The following is a 22,120-nucleotide window of genomic DNA, read 5'->3' as shown; positions in this document are numbered from 1 at the left end:
ACAATGAGAGCAAATACCCAAGGTCTACAAATCTTTTCATGAACCATTATACTAACCTTTATGTGGGTACATTCTTGCAACTATAATTCATTTCAAACTTGAGATTGATGTTTATACAGTAATGTACAAAAAAAGAGAGAATCCGGGTTCAAAACAATTAGATGCCCGAAGACTTTTGTAGACTGGTGTGATGAGGCCTACGCGTTTCGAATCCCACCGAAGTCGTAGGGGATTCTCATCAGGGCCTTGAAAAGATCCTGTTAACAATAACAACATAGGAAAGAAGGAGAACAGGCATAAGTGACACGAGCTTAAGACTTTTTGTTTAAAACCTAATATCATACAAACACAGGCCACATCAGGAGACATGCCAGGCGGCAAGGCCAACCAGTAAATTCCATCGGTGAGGTGGGTGGATTTGGAAATGAAACTCTATCTAAACTCACGCCTCGATTACACTAACAAAAATAAATGGAACCCTGTATTGTGAGGAAACTCCTCTATTAATACAGTGGTCTATAAAACATAAATGCTGAACTGGCAAAAAGAAGCACTTGCAGTGTTACAACAGCTCTCAAGAAGGTGTTAATTTACTTGCCTTTATTTAATAAACGGACCGTTCTGCTTGTAGTATTTGTCCACGTGCCGTGCCGGTGCGCTAAAGCTAATGGGGCAGTCTGTAAATAGAACGAATTTTGGATTTGGACTCATGGGTCTAATTTTACATCATCTTTTAAACGGGTCACGAAAAAGGTGGTGTACACTTACCTCTATTTTCTTTGATGCTTTTTAGCCCTCTGCAATAACAAACTCAGGATTGGGAAGGGATAAAGAATAAAAACCGCTGTAAAGAAATGGTAGAACAGCGCTCATTAGTTATATGGCGGAAGGTTCAGTTTGACAAAACCATCCGCTGTGATGAAAGTATTCTTACCCGATTTTCGATTCGGGAGCTTATTGCCAGACCGATGTAAACTTCAAATGGGGGACGGGAGGAACAGGCCAAACCATCTATTTTGGTAGCCTGGATGAAAAATTGGATGTAATTAAAGAACGTACTTGCCCGTAGTGAGTCTGAGCATATTAAAAGCGAGTTCAACTATTATGCAAGGCTGCGCGAGTCATGGGTGATTACCTGAAGGCTGTGAGCCACTCTAGACAAATGTATTTGGTATAAATAGCGTTGGGGCTCCTAGCAATTAGTTCCCATACCTATTGTAAAGACAAAAACATTGTGAGTTGCAGGGGGCGCTCAGTAATACGAAAGAAATTCAGACTATTAACAGAAAGAGAAGCTCTTACTTGAATGAACGTTTCAAAAGCTCCCTATTCGATGAAAAGATCCCTCCGGGTTTCCTCCGGTATAGAAGCAGCCATTGTGGACCTGGCAGGGTTGTGGACCTGGGTCAGCGGACTCGATAATTCTCGCTTCGGTGCTTACTCTAATCAGGGTTTCCACTCGGCAACTCTGGGCATTAGCTTGCCTAATTTCCACAACGGCCCCACCAATTCCGGGGATGCCTGGCTCCACCTTGGGGACTCCCAGCAAGGGACCATCCCACAGGGAAAGCCAGGACGGGTTCCCCAGAGTTATACAGCGCCGGGACGCCCCGTTGCTGGGGCAGCTGTGCGCTTTACAAGCATACTACATTGCTATATAACACAAAAGGAAGACCTCCCGATTAGCATTTACTAAAGGCGTTTTTTGAAAACGAAGTTAATGCCTAACGCAACAGCGAGGGTTTTGGAGACTTACTGAACGGTTGAAGTAACTGCTCGTGTCGGTGGCGTCTGATTCAGCACTAATCGCTCGCGCATGGGTGAACAAGCGCGCGAAAGAGGAGACTATTTAAAGGGAACATGCTAATAGGGTACGCCCGCAAGGGGGCGTGGTAAGCCTCTAGGAGCAAGTAAGCACCGGGGAACCAATGCAATGCACGATGCGACCAAACGCAAGTGTCTGGATAATGGACAGAGGGTCCGATTTCTGCAGTTAGGGGGTCCAATTCTTGCATTAAAAATAGAGAAGTATAAAGTACCCTGCAGGGAGTAGTTAGAGGTAAAAAGGCGGAGTGGAGGTGGAAAAGCGTTCCAATTCAAATACATCATGCAGGGAGATAGCGCAATGAAGATGGAGCGAGCCTAAAATGTCCTCACAATTTAAAGATTTCACTCAGTTCATTTAGGCCAGACACTGCTGTATCAAATTTGACAATAAGCAGTGCTTCCCTTTTGGACAGTTTTAGATTCAAATCTCCTCCACGCGGATCTCTTTCAACTTTAGAAATAACTGTCCACTGGAGGTCTCCAATTTGATGTTGCATCCTTGCCCAATGGTTTACCAAAGGTGCATTTTCAACTTTTCGTTTTAATCTGGACTTGTGTTGGCTGATTCGCTGGCGTACTTCTTGATTGGTTTTCCCTATATACAGAGAATTGCAAGGGCACTTTATGCCATATATTACAAATTTAGATTTGCAATTACTGAAAGCATTATGCTTCCAAGAGACTCCATTATGTTGGAATAGCGACCCTTCTACTGTCGAGTCGCAGCACAGACAAGTGCCGCATTTATGGTGTCCTGTAATTGGAGGCAACCTCATATGTTGGCGCAATGTAGGCTGAATTTTAGTGGGCATAGCTGCTCTAATGACATAATTAGCCACGCTATTCTCCTTCTTGAAGGCGAATAGGGGAAGTTGTTGTAGACTCGCATCTAGATTCTTTACCAGATGCCAATTTTGTGTGATCACGCGTTTGAGTTGGTTAGCGTTCGGGCAAAAAGTAGTAACACACACTTGGCGTTGCAGTTTAGATTTTTCTTTACGCTTGAGGAGTGTCTCTCTGGGGGTGTATTTTGCCCTCCTCATGCAGTTTTTTACAAGTTTCTTTGGGTACCCTCGATCGCATAATTTGGATATCAAATTACCTGCATGGTACTGGTAGTCTTCGTTAAACGTGCAGTTTCTGCGAACCCGCAGAAACTGCCCATAAGGAAGATTTTCCCTGAGACTTCTCGGGTGGTTGCTGTTAAATAGTAAAGCTTTGTTGCGGTCGGTAGGTTTTACAAACAATGTCGTAGCTAAACCGCCTTCTTTGGGGAATACCTCAACATCCAAAAATGGAATGCGCGTGTTGGAATGTGCCATGCTGAACTGTATATCTGGTGTTCTGGCATTTAGCCATTGATGGAACCCGGGCAAGTTATTCCTGTCCCCTGTCCACACCATGAAAACGTCATCTATAAAGCGGAGCCATATACCTATATGATGACTGAATGGATTGTTGTTATGTATGTAGGTGTCTTCATACAGTGACATAAAAAGTACTGCCAGCTCCGGTGCAAAGGGGCAGCCCATCGCTACCCCCTTGACTTGATAGTAAAACTCGTTGTTGAAGCAAAAGTAATTCTTTCTTAATGCAAAGGATGCGAGATCTACTATGAACTTAGTGGGGACTCGCGCAGGCCTAGGTCTTGAATCTAGAAAAAACGTGAGTACTGCCACTGCTTCGTCCTGGGGGATCTGAGTATAAAGGGACGTCACATCGAGGGTGACCAATGTGTCTGACCCTTCACGAAAGGTAACATTTTCCAACTTGTTGATGAAGTCGGTGGTGTCCTGTAAATAGGAGACCACCTGACTCATGAACTCTTTTAAGAAGCAATCCACGTACTTTGAAATTGGTTCAAGAAGTGAACCACATCCTGCCACGATAGGTCTACCGGGAGGATGGTTTTGATTTTTATGAAGCTTCGGTAATACATAGAACATAGGCGTTTTGGGATGTTTAATCTTGAGGTATTCTACCTCCTTTGGTCCAACAAACCCTTGTTCAAAGCCTTCTTGGATCAAGGCAAAGAGTTCATTTTGTAGATCTTGGGTGGGGTCTTTCCCTATTTTACGGTAGCAGCTAGAATCCTCCAATTGTCTCATAATCTCGGCGGTGTAGTCATTAACATCCCATACGACTATCGCCCCGCCTTTGTCGGCCTGCTTTATTATAACCGAATTGTCATTTCTTAGGTCCGTTAATGCCGACATTTGCTCTTTAGTGGTATTATATTTGAAAATTTTTTTGTCTTTTTCCATTGCCGAGATTGCTGATAGCACGGTCTTTTCAAAGATTATCAATTCTTTTGGAATCTTATTTGCCGGTGGACAAAACGTAGATTTATTTCTTAACCCTGTGACCTCTGAAGAACTTTGTATAGGATTTTCAATGAAAAACATAGTCAATCTCAATTTTCTACAGAATTCTATGAACTCTGATTTCAGTTTCACAAAATCTGTCCTTTTGTATGGGACAAAAGTAAGTCCCTTAGCCAATATACTTTCCTCTTCTTTAGGAAGCACCTTATTCGAGAGGTTGAAGATGGGTGACACTTCTAATTTTTGTATTGTTGGCGGCGGGTCTTCATTTCCCAAGGGATTGTGTATCTCACCCTGGCTCGGGGGCGCGTTTGGCCTCTCGATAAAAAAGGAATCGAAGATTGATTTGGCTGTTGTTGATTTGAATTCCAATTTCGGTTCCTATTGGGGCGATTATAATTGCTACCTGTGTCACTGTCTGTGCCTGAAGATGATGTCTCAGAAAAAGAGATTAATTGTTTTCTTGATCTCCCTTGGTTGTCAGAGAGGTAGCGTCTTGAATCCGACTTCGAATAGAAGTCTGGCTGGAGATGAGGGTATACGTTGTCAAGTGAGAAGCCTTTCTTATCTTTCTCAAACTGGTTCGTTTTTTGTGTAATCGTATAATCTTTGAAGTCCTGTATCTCTTTATTTACTTTTTCGAGCAATGCCTTTGCATCGGCTATCGCTGGGTTAGTGCTGATTTCAGCTTGTAGTCTCGCAATTTCATTTAGTTCCTCTTTGGAGATCCTCACTGCTGTTTCTACTGTCAAGACCATAAGGTCTCTACTGCATTTTGTCTCAATCAGTGAAAAGCCTTTTTTAAAAATAGGGTCTTCAGTAAATATTACTGGAATATTTTTAATCTGCAGACCACCTGGAATGGTCCCCTCTCTTAAATGTTGCAATAAGAAATGACCATGAAGATCAGTTCTAATCTGTTTCTTTTTCAGTCTAATCAACTTATCGGATTCATTATTAGATGTGGCTGATATACTCAGGGAAACCGATGAAAAAACTGGTGGGTCGCTTAGCAGGCTCCTGATGTGGTCCTCTGTGTAGGCAAACGTGTCTTTTTCTGCCATCACCTGAGATGGGGGGTGGAAAAAGAAAACAAAACAATTAAGTTAAAATCAAAAACCAAAATGACAAACAAATGTAATAACACGCAATACTATTAGACAAGGTTGAAGTAAAGCAATAAATTCAACTCTCGTAGGGGGAGGTGAAATTGAATGCCCCTTCGCTCCAAAATTAATGGAGAAAAATAGCGCCTCGCGGGTCTGCACCCGCTATTCTAACAATAAACAACCAAGGGCTGGCTCTGATCAGTAAGGCTGAGCCAAATATATAACCAACAACCAACAAAAGAGGAATGCCAATACTGATATACACGAAGGGAAGCACTGCTTATTGTCAAATTTGATACAGCAGTGTCTGGCCTAAATGAACTGAGTGAAATCTTTAAATTGTGAGGACATTTTAGGCTCGCTCCATCTTCACTGCGCTATCTCCCTGCATGATGTATTCGAATTGGAACGCTTTTCCACCTCCACTCCGCCTTTTTACCTCTAACTACTCCCTGCAGGGTACTTTATACTTCTCTATTTTTAATGCAAGAATTGGACCCCCTAACTGCAGAAATCGGACCCTCTGTCCCTTATCCAGACACTTGCGTTTGGTCGCATCGTGCATTGCATTGGTTCCCCGGTGCTTACTTGCTCCTAGAGGCTTACCACGCCCCCTTGTGGGCGTACCCTATTAGCATGTTCCCTTTAAATAGTCTCCTCTTTCGCGCGCTTGTTCACCCATGCGCGAGCGATTAGTGCTGAATCAGACGCCACCGACACGAGCAGTTACTTCAACCGTTCAGTAAGTCTCCAAAACCCTCGCTGTTGCGTTAGGCATTAACTTCGTTTTCAAAAAACGCCTTTAGTAAATGCTAATCGGGAGGTCTTCCTTTTGTGTTCTATAGCAATGGCTGCTTCTATACCGGAGGTAACCCGGAGGGATCTTTTCATCGAATAGGGAGCTTTTGAAACGTTCATTCAAGTAAGAGCTTCTCTTTCTGTTAATAGTCTGAATTTCTTTCGAATTACTGAGCGCCCCCTGCAACTCACAATGTTTTTGTCTTTACACTAGGTACGGGAACTAATTGCTAGGAGCCCCAACGCTATTTATACCAAATACATTTGTCTAGAGTGGCTCACAGCCTTCAGGTAATCACCCATGACTCGCGCAGCCTTGCATAATAGTTGAACTCGCTTTTAATATGCTCAGACTCACTACGGGCAAGTACGTTCTTTAATTACATCCAATTTTTCATCCAGGCTACCAAAATAGATGGTTTGGCCTGTTCCTCCCGTCCCCCATTTGAAGTTTACATCGGTCTGGCAATAAGCTCCCGAATCGAAAATCGGGTAAGAATACTTTCATCACAGCGGATGGTTTTGTCAAACTGAACCTTCCACCATATAACTAATGAGCGCTGTTCTACCATTTCTTTACAGTGGTTTTTATTCTTTATCCCTTCCCAATCCTGAGTTTGTTATTGCAGAGGGCTAAAAAGCATCAAAGAAAATAGAGGTAAGTGTACACCACCTTTTTCGTGACCCGTTTAAAAGATGATATAAAATTAGACCCATGAGTCCAAATCCAAAATTCGTTCTATTTACAGACTGCCCCATTAGCTCTAGCGCACCGGCACGGCACGTGGACAAATACTACAAGCAGAACAGTCCGTTTATTAAATAAAGGCAAGTAAATTAACACCTTCTTGAGAGCTGTTGTAACACTGCAAGTGCTTCTTTTTGCCAGTTCAGCATTTATGTTTTATAGACCACTGTATTAATAGAGGAGTTTCCTCACAATACAGGGTTCCATTTATTTTTGTTAGTGTAATCGAGGCGTTAGTTTAGATAGAGTTTCATTTCCAAATCCACCCACCCCACCGATGGAATTTACTGGTTGGCCTTGCCGCCTGGCATGTCTCCTGATGTGGCCTGTGTTTGTATGATATTAGGTTTTAAACAAAAAGTCTTAAGCTCGTGTCACTTATGCCTGTTCTCCTTCTTTCACATGTTGTTATTGTTAACAGGATCTTTTCAAGGCCCTGATGAGAATCCCCTACGACTTCGATGGGATTCGAAACGCGTAGGCCTCATCACACCAGTCTACAAAAGTCTTCGGGCATCTAATTGTTTTGAACCCGGATTCTCTCTTTTTTTGTACATTACTGTATAAACATCAATCTCAAGTTTGAAATGAATTATAGTTGCAAGAATGCACCCACATAATAGTTAGTATAATGGTTCATGAAAAGATTTGTAGACCTTGGGTATTTGCTCTCATTGTTTTTGCATTTAACCTGTTTTTCTTTTTCTCTTTCCCCTCTAGTCTGTAAATTTGCGGTTGTTGCTTGTGATATGATTGAATTAGAATGAATGATTGAATGGTTGGTCAATATTTTCATGTTGCACGTGTTTTTTGTAAAATTCTTCTGTGTACAAAAATTTAAAAAAAATTCTTAAGATATATGTTGTAAATACTTTGAATAAAATACTATTAAATAGTAAGCCCCATCTCTGATCTCTTGTTCAGGTTACAGGTGGCTATTGGTTTTTTGAATCGTGTATATCAGTATTGGCATTCCTCTTTTGTTGGTTATATAAAATAAATAAGGCTGCACTGTGAAGGTGGTCTGGGAGGCTAAAATGTGCTACACTGAACTTTTTCTGACCTCAGAAGAAAGTTGTAGCTGCTCTAGGTGTGAGATGCATAGCTTTCTTAGTTCTTTCCTCGATAGCTCCGAAATGGTTAACGGAAGATTAAATTATCTTTCTAAACCTAGGTCATAGAGGATTTTTTTGACATATGCAATCCAACTGATCTTGTGCACTTTTTCTAGCATAAGGCAATCGCGTATGAGGCTTCGAGACAGTTCGCACTGTACAGACGACCAAACACGATGCCATAAAATGATTGGTTGGATTTTGATGGTATCTATTATATACACCATCCCTAGTTCTAGATGGCAGCAGTAGGTCGAAGAACTCCGGGGAACTACAAGTAGGTATCTCAGCAAGCTGTTCTCAAATTTCTGCAAAGTATCTACGTTAGCATGACCCCAGACTAACCCTGGGCTTCGCACTACGCGACCTGCACGTAGCACAGTGCGAACACGCGTAGCACAGCGTAGCGTAGTGCAGCGGTCATTTTTTGCTTGTTCGCGGTCCTCAACGTCATGTTTGCGACCGCGAGCAAGCAAAATGACATCCCGGGGAGACTCTCAACGCGAGGAGGTCAGGTTTCTCATTGCGAGATGAGAAACTACCAGTTTGCATTGAGAAAGCTGCCGCTCGAGTAAAAATCTACTCGAGCGGCAGAAAACTACAGCTCGCACTGTGCAAGATGCCGTTTGCAATGATTGCACAGTGCCGGATGCTTGTTCGCACTGTGCAGTCATTGAAAATGCATCTTGTACAAAGCGAACATGCTACTACGCAGCTCGCGTAGTGCAACGTGAAGTTCGCGTAGTGCAAAGTGCACTTCCCGTAGCTTCGCGTAGCGTTACTTCGCGAACTACGCCCACCCTTACCCCAGACCCCAGCTCCATAACTTGCTACACTGGTGCACTTCGCTTGATATATTTTTATCATTTCGGGTGGTGACCTCTTCCCTAGCTTTTGTGCAAATGCTACAAGGGCGGTGGTAGCCCTGAGAAATGATAACTTTCTCGCATCAGTAGCCTGCTTCCATGAGAACTTGAAATCTATTAAAATCCCTAAATAGGGCTAGGAGTTTGTACTCTCCAACCTAATATTATTGATAAAAATATCCTTCTTTTTCTTGGATCTTGTTCCTTCATGCATTACATACGTCTTTTTATGTTAATATTCAGACCCAAGCTTGCTATAAAACTACGGTATTTATCCAAAACGCGTTGGAGCTGCAGGGAGGTTCTAGCCAGAATCACAGCATCATCTGCGTATAGGAGTGCTGGTATAGGGCGAGAGCCAATGGAGGGCATGTCCTGGCTCCCTTCCAACATAGTTGATTCCAGCCCGTTGGTATAAAGAGTAAATAGGAAGGGAGCCAGGACATAGCCCTGCCTAACCCCCTTCTCCACCCCAAATGATGCAGTGAGTTCTCCCCTCAATCCGTACCTAACTCTTGCTGTTGCGCCCAAATAGAGGTCACGAAGAAAGTTCACTAGGGGTAGATCTACACCCATTTCTAAAAGGATCGACCATAATTTAGAAGGCCGCGGTCAAATCGATGTAGACCATGTGTAGGTACCCCCCTTTGGCTCCAACATATTTCCCCATTAGGAGTGAGAGATTTAGGGCTTGCTCCACAGTACCCAATCCCTCTCTAAACCCATACTGTAGGTCAGAGATTATGTTATGATCATCGGCCTAGTCATGAAGGTGTTCTAAAAGGATGCGGCCAGCGACCTTACCAAGGGAATCTAAAAGGAAGATAGGTCGGTAGCAGGTTGGACTATGTTGGTCGCCCTTTTTAAAGATAGGTACAAGAATTGATGCAGACCCTGATTCAAGTAGGCCTACGGCATTGGCAGCTTCGAATACTTTTGTGAGTATGGGGGACCACAACTCCAAATTATGTTTGAAAAGGTTGTCCGGGACCCCGTCGGGGCCCGGTGCTTTCCCACCCTTGCTGGCCAATAAAGCATTAACCACTTCTAAATGGGTAAAAATAAGTCGAATTGGGTAAACTGATTGGTTTGGAAGCGATTCCTGCCCATCCTTCTCAATTTGTTCATGATTTTCATTTGAAACTGAGCTAAATATTTGGGCATAATGGTTAACCCATGTTATATCATCCACAGCAACGTCTATCTTAGGGGACTCTTTCACGTCTTAAAGAAAAGGGGTTTTAACAACTCTCCAAAAGTTGACACACTATCATTCGTAGAGCAACTCTTGTAGAGTTGATTCCATAAATCAATTTTTAATTCAATTTTGCGGGTTTTTAGGGCCAATTAGTAGGCCTTTCTAAGTCTAACAATTTCATCTTTATCCCGATTGGATTTATGGAGTGCAGTTTTCAAGCTGGAGTAGGCTTTTGTTAAACCACCCATTAGTGGAGTTCCCTTTATTTCTAACTTTTTGATGTAAGACGTCTTGCACAATTCAAGTGATACTTGTGTAAGTAGACAATATTGTTTCATGGGGGTGTCAGGGTAAAGAAATTTTTCGATTAAGGGCAAAGCTTGCTGGACTACTTTAGTTGTTTTTTTAACTGGATCGGTTTTCGCCCACTTTATGGAGAAACCATTTATTCTATCTAAGCTCATAGTTTGTTGACCCAACAGGCTTATTGCTTTAGGCTTCCCCAAGGTAGTTGGTAAGGATATGGAGAGGCTATTAGGAAAATTATCACTTATAGCATTATTGATGGTCTTGAAGTCCCTAATAGTAGGCTCCATATTATTTGAGACAAACATAAAATCAATTATACTAAAGAGCCCCCTGCCGTTAAATGTAGCAGAGAAGGGGACTAAAGGGACCACCAACTCATTGGCAAAACCCAATTCCATAGCAAACAGAATTTCATTCAAACTATTACCAATGGTGGAGTGGGAGAAATGTGTTAAATTATGTTCATGCTCATCCTGAATACCACAGTTTTTGCTATTACTATTCTTGCAAATTGGTAAGTTAAAATTGCCGCCCCAAATTAACATAAGCGATTTGTTCATATACTTGTTTCTCAACTCTTGTAATAAACAGAAAATGTAATTTAAAACAATAATAAGATCAACCTGTTTAAGATTATTATCAAAATGTACCAAAAAAAAGATGGTCGACTTATTTATTCTTAACATAAGAATCTGGTAATTACTCTCCAATCTCAACGGGACTATATCCTTGAATTCCAAGGTATTTGAAATGAACGTTGTTAATTCCCCCTTTGGTCTGCCTGGAATAGAAGGCAAGGCATTGGAGGAATACGTTTTATACCCCTCTAGATGGATGGGGGTAGTTGTCCATGTTTCTTGCAAAAACACAATATTGTGTTTTCCCAACAAGTCTAACCAAATATCATTTGTCATTTTAGAACGGAGGCCCGCCACATTCCAAAAAATAATGTTAAATTTTAAATCCGTCAATGGAGCTTTACCCTCAGCAAGTTGCAAATGGGATCCCAAGTTATCAAAAGCTGTGGTCTGTACCAAAGGGTGAATTTTTAAAGTTGGTGTATTAGTTACGCCAAGAATACTAGAGCAGTTAAGTGGCGTTTGCGGTTCAGTTTGAGAGTGGACCAGACTAACGAGAGCATGTGACACTCCCAATGTAATGTTATCCCTATTTTCCAGGCAATCATTATCTTCCAAGCCTGATAGCGGGTTGAATTTATTGTATGTAGAAACAATCTGCGTTCGACTATGGTAAGGTAATGTGCTTCTTGCGTTAGAAATACTTCTATGTTTTTTTCAAGGGCAATAAAAGAAACCTAGCGGTAGTATATTCATCCCAACTGCATCTATGATATGATTTGTACCCTTCCCAAGAATTTCATTGACTAATAGCGGGGAGCCAAATGTCAAAACTATACAGTCACCTGTTAGCATTTTTTCACGATATTCCACCCACTGAACCCTTCTCGACATCTTAAACTCATGGAATAGTTTCTCATTCAAGCCTTCCCTGCTACCCAGCCAATGTAAAGATTTATTTTTTAGAGATAACCATGATTCCTCTTCGGAGACCTTCTTTTTTGGGACGTTACCCAACACAACAATGTAAGGGGTAGCATCCGGGGGGAGATCAAGGTGGCTATCTGGCACAGGGGGTACCCCAAGAGGGAGTGGCTTTGGACGATCTTGTTGTTGAGTTTGGTGGGGAAAAATTGGTTGCAAGTAGTACGTCGTTCCCAAGGGATTTTTAGGAGTTCTGTCACACTCATTAACCAATATACTAGGAAAAAGATGAGGTTTCTCGTGTTGACCCTGATTGCCAGTGTTCACTACAGATCTATTTTTCCTCGGAGGATTTCTATTTGAAGCTCGCTCCCCCTCCCGATTGACAGTAGCTCCAAATGGTGGATGATTTGGTTTCCGAGCATAGATGTTGGCACCCATGCCTGCAGTACCTTGACTGCTCGAGCTTTGAGTTAACACTACCCCTTGATTATGCTTGCTGGAAATAAGATCTTCAATAGTGGTCAGTCTGGATGACAATTGATCCAGCCTGATCCTCAAATAGAGGTCTATTCTTTCCACTAAAGAAATTAAATTCTTAATGCCTGATTGAGTTGAGAGGTTAATATTTGATTCAACCTTTCGCTTGACTTGACCTTTATTAAGCCCTACCCGTTTTTTCCCAAGCGGGGTACATTTTGTTGGGTTGGAGAATCATTATCGATAAGGAAGATCTCATCTTGTATGTCAGCTTGGCTGAATACAACCATTGGGTACATTTTCAATAGGATTTGCTAGCTCCAATTGGCCAATTTCATCTAGCTGAACTGGATCCAAACTCAACCTGGAAGAGGTTCCTTCAATTGATTCTTCAACTGAAGAAATCTGTTTGTCCAAAACCCCCACCAGTGAGATAATTCAGTAGAGTTTGCTGAGAATCAGCGATCGACTTATTACCCCGGGGAGGTTTGGGGCTTAGTAACTTCCTTTTTCCATACTATGGCCAGCAGTCAGGCCCAGTTACCAATCAAAGTAGTGGGACTTCAATCTGAGTCAGGCCAATTATCTGGTTAACAATACGCTTCTCGCAATTAAGAATAAATAAATATATATTAATACAAACAATAAAGCACAAATCTAAGAGGGTAAGCCCGGCCCGGCCTCATACGGCCAGAGACGGGCAAGGACAGGCCCGCCCTTGGCCCGCGCGCGTCCCGCACCGTGGGAGCCCGCGTACAGTTTTGAATCCCAGGAGCGGGTACACTGCTGCTCGCCTCTCGCGAGACCGCGCTGCCCTCTGGGAGGTGTAGTCCAGGGCAGCGCGCGGACCACGAGGTGAACAGAGGCAGAGCTTTGCAGCAGCGAGTCACGACCAGAAAGAGGCCCCCTCAGCGACCACGGCAATAACAGTCCTGGGAAATAACAGTGTCCAGCAAAAGATCAGGTACCCAGAAAGTAGTCGGGCTCAGTAGTGCAACAGAGGTTTTCCCACGCCGCGGGAGCCCGCGTGCACAGTTTTGAATACCAGGGGGCGGGAACGCTGCTGTTCGCCTCTCGCGAGACCGCGCTGCCCTCTGGGAGGTGTACTCTAGGGCAGCGCGCGGTCCGAGAGGTGAACAGAGGCAGAGCTTTGCAGCAGCGAGTCACAACCAGAAAGAAGCCCCCTCAGCGACCACGGCAACAACAGTCCGGGGAAATAACAGTGTCCAGCAAAAGATCAGGTACAAAGAAAGTAGTTGGGCTCAGTAGTGCAACAGAAGTTTTCCCACGCCACGGGAGCCCGCGTAAAGTTTTGAATCCCTGGGGGCGGGCACTGCTGCTCGCCTCTTGCGAGACCGCGCTGCCCTCTGGGAGGTGTAGTCCAGGGCAGCGCGCGGTCCGCGAGGTGAACAGAGGCAGAACTTTGCAGCAGCGAGTCACGACCAGAAAGAGGCCCCCTCAGCGACCACAGCAATAACAGTCTGGGGAAATAACAGTGTGCAGCAAAAGATCAGGTACCCAGAAAGTAGTCGGGCTCAGTAGTGCAACAGAAGTTTTCCCACGCCGCGGGAGCCCGCGTACAGTTTTGAATACCCGGGGGCGGGAACGCTGCTGCTCGCCTCTCGTGAGACCGCACTGCCCTCTGGGAGGTGTAGTCCAGGGCAGCGCGCGGTCCGCGAGGTGAACAGAGGCAGAGATTTGCAGCAGCGAGTCACAACCAGAAAGAGGCCCCCTCAGCGACCACGGCAACAACAGTCTGGGGAAATAACAGTGTCCAGCAAAAGATCAGGTACCCAGAAAGTAGCCGGGCTCACTAGTGCAACAGAATTCTTTAGACACCAAACTCAAAATGCCTTCCTGCTCTCAATTGAAAGTTATCACTTATTAAATGTAATAACGTAACCCAATGTTATCCTAAGGGAGAGGCAGGGCTTTCAGTAGTGAATAAATAATCTACATATTTTCCACTACCAAGACATTTAATACTTAAAAGTACATGTCCAACTTTTTAAATACACTGCACCCAGAAACTCATCAAGAAACTGTAGAACATCCAGAAAGCCTCTGCCAGACTCATTCTCAACATCCTCCACCGCAGATACATACCCTGCCATCACACAGACCTCCACAGGCTCCCAGTAAAAAAAAGAATCACCTTCAAGCTCCTCACACATACGTACAAAGCCCTCTATAATGCTGGACCTACGTACCACAACCACCACCTCACATTCCACGCACCCACCAGAGACCTCCACTCCACCCAACTGGCCCTGGCTACCGTCCCATATATCCGCTTCAGGCAATCACAGTTACTGCCACTATTCAGGAAGAACCTCAAGACCTGGCTCATTGATTGATCTATAGTGCCCTTGGCAGATCAACACCCCCAAACACCTTTAAACCCCTACGGGTGAGTATTTGCACTCTACAAGCAATTCACTGATTGACTGATTGCCTTATGGGCTACTCAGTGCCTTCCCAAGGGGTGGCTTACATGTATTAAAAAGGGAAGTTTAGGCCTGGCAAGGCGTTTATTTTTCCAGGTCAAAATGGCAGTTTAAAACGTTCCATATGGGCTGCAAATGAGACTCATTTAATAGGCTACTTAAGTGGATCGCACAGTCAGTGCTGCAGGCCCACTAGTAGCGTTTAACTTACTGGCCTTGGTCACATGTAGTACCACTTTACCAGGGACTTATAGTAAACAAAATGTGCCAATTGGGTGTAAGCCAATGTTACCATTTATTGGGGAGTGAACACATACACTTTAGCACTGGTCAGCAGTGGCAAAGTGCACAGAGTCCTAAAGCTAACAAAAATGTGATCAACAAAAATGGAAGAGCAAAGCAAAAAGTTAGGGAAAGATCACCCTAAGCTTTACAGGTCTAACACCCTGTAGTAATATATTGGTAGTAATTGTTTGCAGATAATTATTGCCTTTTGCACAGTATTGCCATATCTGAACACATAGACAAAGATCCAGCTGGCCCAGTGTCTGAAGGTAATGATCTGGATTTTCCAACTAACCTGTGATCTCACATTTCACCTGAATGCCGTATCATAATGAATGGACACAGATGACATGTGAGGCATACCTTTATCCACACAAATATACGTGAGACACCAGGGTCAGCTTTTCCAGAATGCACCGATCGGTCATGGCTATGTGAAGACCCTAGATGAATAATCAAATTGTGCATGCTCAGGCCCACATATATGTTGACTTAAGTGAAAACAATTTGCTAAGTTGTTGATAACTCCTTTTTCCCATTTATATGTATGAGGAATGTTACACCTACTGTGCCTGGAACCTACTGTGGTTTTCCCTTTTACAGTATATTTTCATCAACTAGCAACATTTCTACTGTTGCCTTGCTATACATGCTACTTTATCTAGTTTACTCTGAAATAGCAAAGGGGTCATAAATGTATATCCTATGCATTTCAGTCGTGAAGATGGTCTCACTTATTTATTAAACAAGAGACCAAAACGATGACATCATATCAACTTCTTGGCAGAACCTATTCCATCATTGTCATGTCTTCTATGATCAACATGCTTTATTCAATGAACTTTTCAGGACAAGAGTGGATTATTATACACCTGTCATGCTTATAATTAAACGGTGTCAAAGTATTTACCATGCAGCAAGTGTATGATGGTTGCTAGTAATTGTTCTCCGACTATCATTTGTTTGTTATTTGAAGATATTTCTTCAATTAACTTAGTAAATAAGTTGCCCACAAGTAGGACTGCTTGCTTTAGTTTTTCTTTTCGTGTATATGTGCAGTTAATTTGCTAAATTTGTTTAATTCAATCTAGATATTTTATACCGAATGATCCCCTTGGTTGCTCTGTACATTGCTCTTTGACTCAGTTGGTTTTACTACCCAAACTTGCAAGGGGTATTTAGATTGCCCTACTATATTCAGATCATAATTTTCTAGCCTTGTTGCAGTCATCATAAACTTTCGAAAGATTTTACTGCAAGGACATATAAAATATTTGAACACATGTCCTAATTTTGAAATACAATGCACCCTGCCCTATGTGCACTTAGAGCCTACCCTAGGTGTGACTTATAACTATTGAAAAGGAAGTTTTAGGCCTATTAAAAGGGGGATTTTAACAGATCGAATTAGAAGTTTAAAGGCTTTCATGCTAAGCTGCTGTGGCAGTCCTAGAGCTCTGTTTTACATGATCATTTTACTGGTGGCACAGTAAGTGTTTCAGTCCACTTGTACCATCTAACTTACAGACCCTGGGTACACAAGGTACCATATACTAGGGAATTGCAGATAAGTTAATTATACCAATAAGGGATTAGGAAATTGGTCACATGTTTTAGGGGTCAGAGTACATACCCTGCAAACACCGGCAAACAAAATGTAGCAAAAAGTGGAAGCGTAACCAGGCAAAAATGGCTTTTTATAATATATTATATTATATAAATGTATATTATAATATGTTATGTTATGTTATATTATATTATATTATATTATATTATATTATATAAATGTATATTATAATATGTTATGTTATGTTATATTATATTATATTATATCATAACATATGATGTTATATTATATTACATTATATTACATTTTATCATATCATAATTATTTTTTAATACAGCTGATAAATGCACTTAGGTAAAGATTGATTGAAAAGCATAGAGTGTATCATCAATGTAGTGTGTTTTTGTACACTGGTAAGTGGTCACAAAAGGGTTTTACTATCACACTGCCCAAAAAAAGGTTAGACTGTCACCTTCTCCCAAAGGAAAAAAATGTGGCTCTTCAAGGAGCCTCATATTGTACGCATTATTCATATCCAGATAAAGCCGGCCGAAGGTGTTTTCAAAGTAGTTGTTGTCAGTTCCATAATTATCAAAATGAATCATCCCTTTAAAAAATATCCGCAAATAAGCCCATCTTGTTATGGATTGCAGGCACGCGGATGCGCTCTCTGGCTCTAGAATATAAACTATTCATACTAGACGAGTCCTTAATAAAAGCCCATGACTGCACTAAATTCACAGAAAAACAAATCAATATAATACTGCTTAATGACTGAGCCTTTTTTGTAAGTCAACAAATCTCCTATTAATTAACCAGTGATTAAAGTCAGCTTGTGAGAATTAATCACAGCCTGGAGAAGTCATTGTCCTTGTGTGCTTCATTAGGGCAGGGTTTGCCCTTCAGGCAAGAAAGGAGCTGGAAAATGCCAAAACATGAGCTGATTAAAAAATGCATCCTACTGCAGTGAAAACACTAGCGTTCAAAGCACTGCGTTATGATGTTTCTCAGGCCAGCTAAAGCATATTTAAAATCTGTCTGTGTGGTTGTTAAGGAAGCTCAGAAGTAGTGAAAATATCAAACATTACATTACACTGCAACACCTACAAACTCATATTGTATTTCCATTATAATTGTTTACTTATTCATCCGAGCCTCCTCTTCCTACTTGCATTAGAATACTACTACAGCCCAAAAATAACACTCTTTTAAACATCCTTAATGATTGAAAATAGTTTACAGTTTGACTACTTCTATTTGCATGCAGTGAAGAAGGTGGGGATAACTTTGCCCCACTTCCTTCATAGTCGACCTGTGTGCCATATGCCCGTAATCAGTGTGGAAATGTTCAGCTTGACTGTTTAAGGCCACCATCGCAGAATATTCGTAATGTTAACTCTACCTCAGTTACATGATTTGAGTTGTGTGCATCTTACACGAAGATACTTTGAAAAATTGTGCTCTCTTTCTCTCACTCTCCCACTTCCTTTATGCTTTCACTCTGAGCTTCTTTCGCTATATATAAATATATGTACACCCCCTCTTGCTTCTTCTCTCTGTCTCTAGCCCTCTCTCTCTATTGCTGCTTCTTTCTTTCCCTGCATTTACCCTATTCCCTTCCTGCTTGTTGAGCTGCCACTTTTAAAGCAACAATATTGCCCCTGTGAGGAAGTCTGTGTGATATCGCCCGTCGCAATACATTATTAGCAGCGCTTCCGCAACTTATGGTATGGTCAGGGGTGTGGGTGCATATGATGTTGGTTAAGCCCACGTTCCATGGACATGCGAAATAAAGGTTTGCGGCTGCAGGGTGTGTCCTCAGTAAGGGACTCTGTGAGGCAGCATGAAAACATACTTTCCCCCACATGCATCAATCTAGGATTTTGCATTTCTTAAATAGCGAAAATTAAGGAATCGCTATTTAGGAAATGCAAAATCCTATGCATCAAGAAATCCTAAAAGTTTTTAGGATTTCTTAATTTTCGGAAATTGCGATTCCTTAATTGCGAATCGCAATTAAGGAATGGCATTACATTGATTCCTATGGGCCTAGAGGCCCATAGGAATAAATGCCGTTTTGCATTTTTTTTTTTTGCACTCGCAATTTTTGGATGCATTGCAAGGGTGCAGAGGGGGGTCCAAAGGACCCCCCCCTGCACCCCTGAAATGTATTTTCAAGTGCATGTTTCACACACACATGTCCTAAGGACATGTGTGTCTGTAACATGCAAGTTTAAAAAATGCATTTTTTTGCTTTTTTAAACATTTTCGCAAATTAACACGAGGGACCAACCCGGAACAACAAATATTTTTTTTGTTTAAAAAAACCTGCTGGCATTCAGTGACAGGTGCACTATATTTTAGAAAAACTGTTATTTAAAAAAAGTTGTTGTTGTTGTGTTTCGCTAACTCTTTTAAAAATGCTAAATCTAACTGCTCCTCCTTTCTTTTTAATGTCTCCTGGTGAGCCTCCCATCAAATGGAAAAGTGGAAGAAAGTTTTTGAACGTTATGCTAAAGGATGTGGAGCATCATTAAGTGCAGAACATAGGTCTTCATTTTTACTGTACTGTTTAGGGTCTGAAGGTCAAGAAGGGTTTGACCAGCTCCCTGATTTGAGTGATCCTGAAGCCGTAGACTTGAATGAGTATGACTTTTGTATAAAAAACTAGGTAAACATGTTCTTACCACGGTCAGCACGATCTTGGAGAGATATCATTTTCCGAGGTGTCTGCAAAATGATGGGAGACGTTTGAAGGTTAAGTTACCCAGCTAAGGAAGCTTGCCCCATCTTGCAAATTCACCAATTTACTGGATGAAAGAATTAGAGACCATTTCATGCTAGGATATAACATTGAGAGACTCAGGGAAGAACTTTGAATGAGTGATGAACCCTCTCTGGATGAGGTGATACAGGTTGCTAAAAGAGTTGAACCCTCTTTGAAGTGTGTGCATACCTTCAAAAAAGGCAAGCGCAGTCTTCTATACAAGTGGTGAAATAGGATACTAAAAGACCTGTGGCTAAAATTGAAGGAGGTGGAATGAGAATGAGAAGTAAACCCACTAAACGCAAGTGCTACAGTTGTGACAAGCCTGGGCATCTGGCAAATGATAGGAATTGTCCTGAGTTAGAAGTAGTTTGTTCTAAATTTAAAAAAGGGACACCTTGCCATCGTTTGTAAGGCAAGATTGACTACCTCTAATGTGAAGAGCGTTGAAATAGAGGATGTTGAAGAGGATTTTTTTGTGGGCAGATTGTGGTTCAAGTTGACACTGCTGAAGTTAAGTGCAAGTCATGTCCCGTTGATACCATTTTAGTGGAAGTTGAACCCACCAAGGTTCTCTTAGATTCAGGTGCTAAAATGACAATAATCTCCAAGTTGTTTTTTCAAAGTAAGCTTACACACAAGACGTCCTTACACAAACATGATAAATACCCTCTAGGGTATGGTGGAGAACCAATATCCCTGAGATGTTATTTTGTAGGTTTGATTGAGTATGAGCAACCTTATATATCTGGGAAAATGTATGTCTCTGGTAAAAAGGTGACAGCATAATAAGTTGGTTTCACCAAGGTCACTTGGGCATTATGCTTGACCTGAGTAGTGCTACACCCATCATGTTGAAAGATAAGGTGAACATGATTCAAGGGAGCTCGCTTCTCAGTAGTGATGATGAATCTCAAATCAAACAGAGATTTCCCAATGTGTTAAGGGAAGAGCTTGGGTGCCACAAAGGCTTTCAGCATGTAATACGTTTATGTTCTGGAACTCAACCTTTATGCTACAAAGTACAATACATACCTTTGGCGCTTAGAGATGAAATGAAAAAGGAATTGGAGAAACTTAAGGAAGGGGGTATAATTGAGGAGGTAGAAGGCACTGAGTGGTTGGCTCCAGTGGTCGCTGCCCTCAAGGCTAATGGAAGTCTTTGTTTTTGTGTAGACTTGAGGCTAAATAATAAGAGTGTCATCATAGATCGATATCCTTTTCCAAATATTTCAGAACTACTGGTGTTGTTGGGTGGGGCCAAAGATTTTAGTACAATTGACCTGGCCTCTGCTTACCACCACATAAAATTGGAAGAGTCTTCAAGAGATTACCCAGCCTTCATTACACCATTTGGCGCGTTCAGGTTTGTGAGGATGGCTTAGTATCTGTGGCATCCGTCTTCCAGCGAGCCATGGAGAATATTCTTAGGGGTTGTGAAGAGGTTTGTACATACCAAGATGACATTCTTGTATTTGGTAAGAGCATAGGTGTTGTCTTAGTATTGTTCTTGAAAAGCTTGACAATGCAAATCTCAATATTAAGTCTTAGAAGTGTCAATTTGTCACCACCACCATCAATTATTTTGGTCACACCATTTCTGGTGATGGTGCCATGCCAAAATGTAATCTGGTGGATACTATCTCTTGCAAGTGTACCCCTACTTCCAGAGAAGAGCTTGTGACATTTTTTGGTATGATCGAGTTCTGCAACAAGTTTGTTGAGAACTTTGCTGAACTTAGCGTCAATATGAGGATGCTCTTGAAGAAAGGCATTGAGTGTAACTGGAACAATGCTTGTGAAAAAGAGTTTATAATCCTCAAAGAAAAGCAGCGTAAGGAAGAAGAATAGCATAGGTGTCGTATTGGTATTGTTCTTGAAAAGCTTGACAATGCAAATCCTAATATTAGGTCTGAAAAGTGTCAATTTGTCACCACCAACATCAATTCTTTCGGTCACACCATTTCTGGTGATGGTGTCATGCCAAAATGTAATCTGGTGGATACTATCCCTCGCAAGTGTGCCCCTACTTCCAGAGAAGAGCTTGTAAGATTGTTTGGTATGATCGAGTACTACAACAAGTTTGTTGAGAACTTTGCTGAACTTAGCGTCAATATGAGGATGCTCTTGAAGAAAGGCGTTGAGTGTAACTGGAAAAATGAAAGTGAAAAAGAGTTCATAATTCTCAAAGAAAAGCTCAATTGTGCACCAAAACTTAAAAGATTTGATCCCTCAAAGTTATCCATCATCACCACAGATGTGAGTCTTAAAGGTTTAGGGGTGGTTCTTCAACAAAAAGGTGATGAGGGCATGAATACGATTATGTTTGTGTCACGTGGGGTGAAGGATGATCAGTCTTGTTATTCAGTCATTGAGCGGGAAGCTTTGGCTGTGTTCTGGATTATCAGAAAACATAAGAAATGTTTGTGCGGAGCTAAGTTGCTGGTTAAAACGGACCACAAACCCCTCTGCAAAATTTTTACAAAGAAAGGTACAGATCTGTATTCAGGCAGGATAACAAAATGGGTGATTAGCTTACAAGAATATAATTTTAAATAAGGTACAGAGCAGATGTAGAAAATGGAGTATCTGACACGTTGTCTAGATTAGTGGGAAAGGTCAATGAAAGTGAGACTGGCAAAGATTTTGAAGATGATGACATTCACGTGTGCTTTGTGGTTGAGGAGATTGTATCTGAGGATTAGTGGCGAGAAGAATTATCCTCTGATGCGGTGCTTCCTGAAGTTTTGCTTTCTGGTCAATAAAGGCATTCCATAA

This window comes from Lissotriton helveticus, chromosome 1_1 (genome assembly GCF_964261635.1).
Source record: "Lissotriton helveticus chromosome 1_1, aLisHel1.1, whole genome shotgun sequence".
Lineage (NCBI taxonomy): Eukaryota > Metazoa > Chordata > Amphibia > Caudata > Salamandridae > Lissotriton > Lissotriton helveticus.
This window is presented reverse-complemented; position numbering follows the sequence as displayed.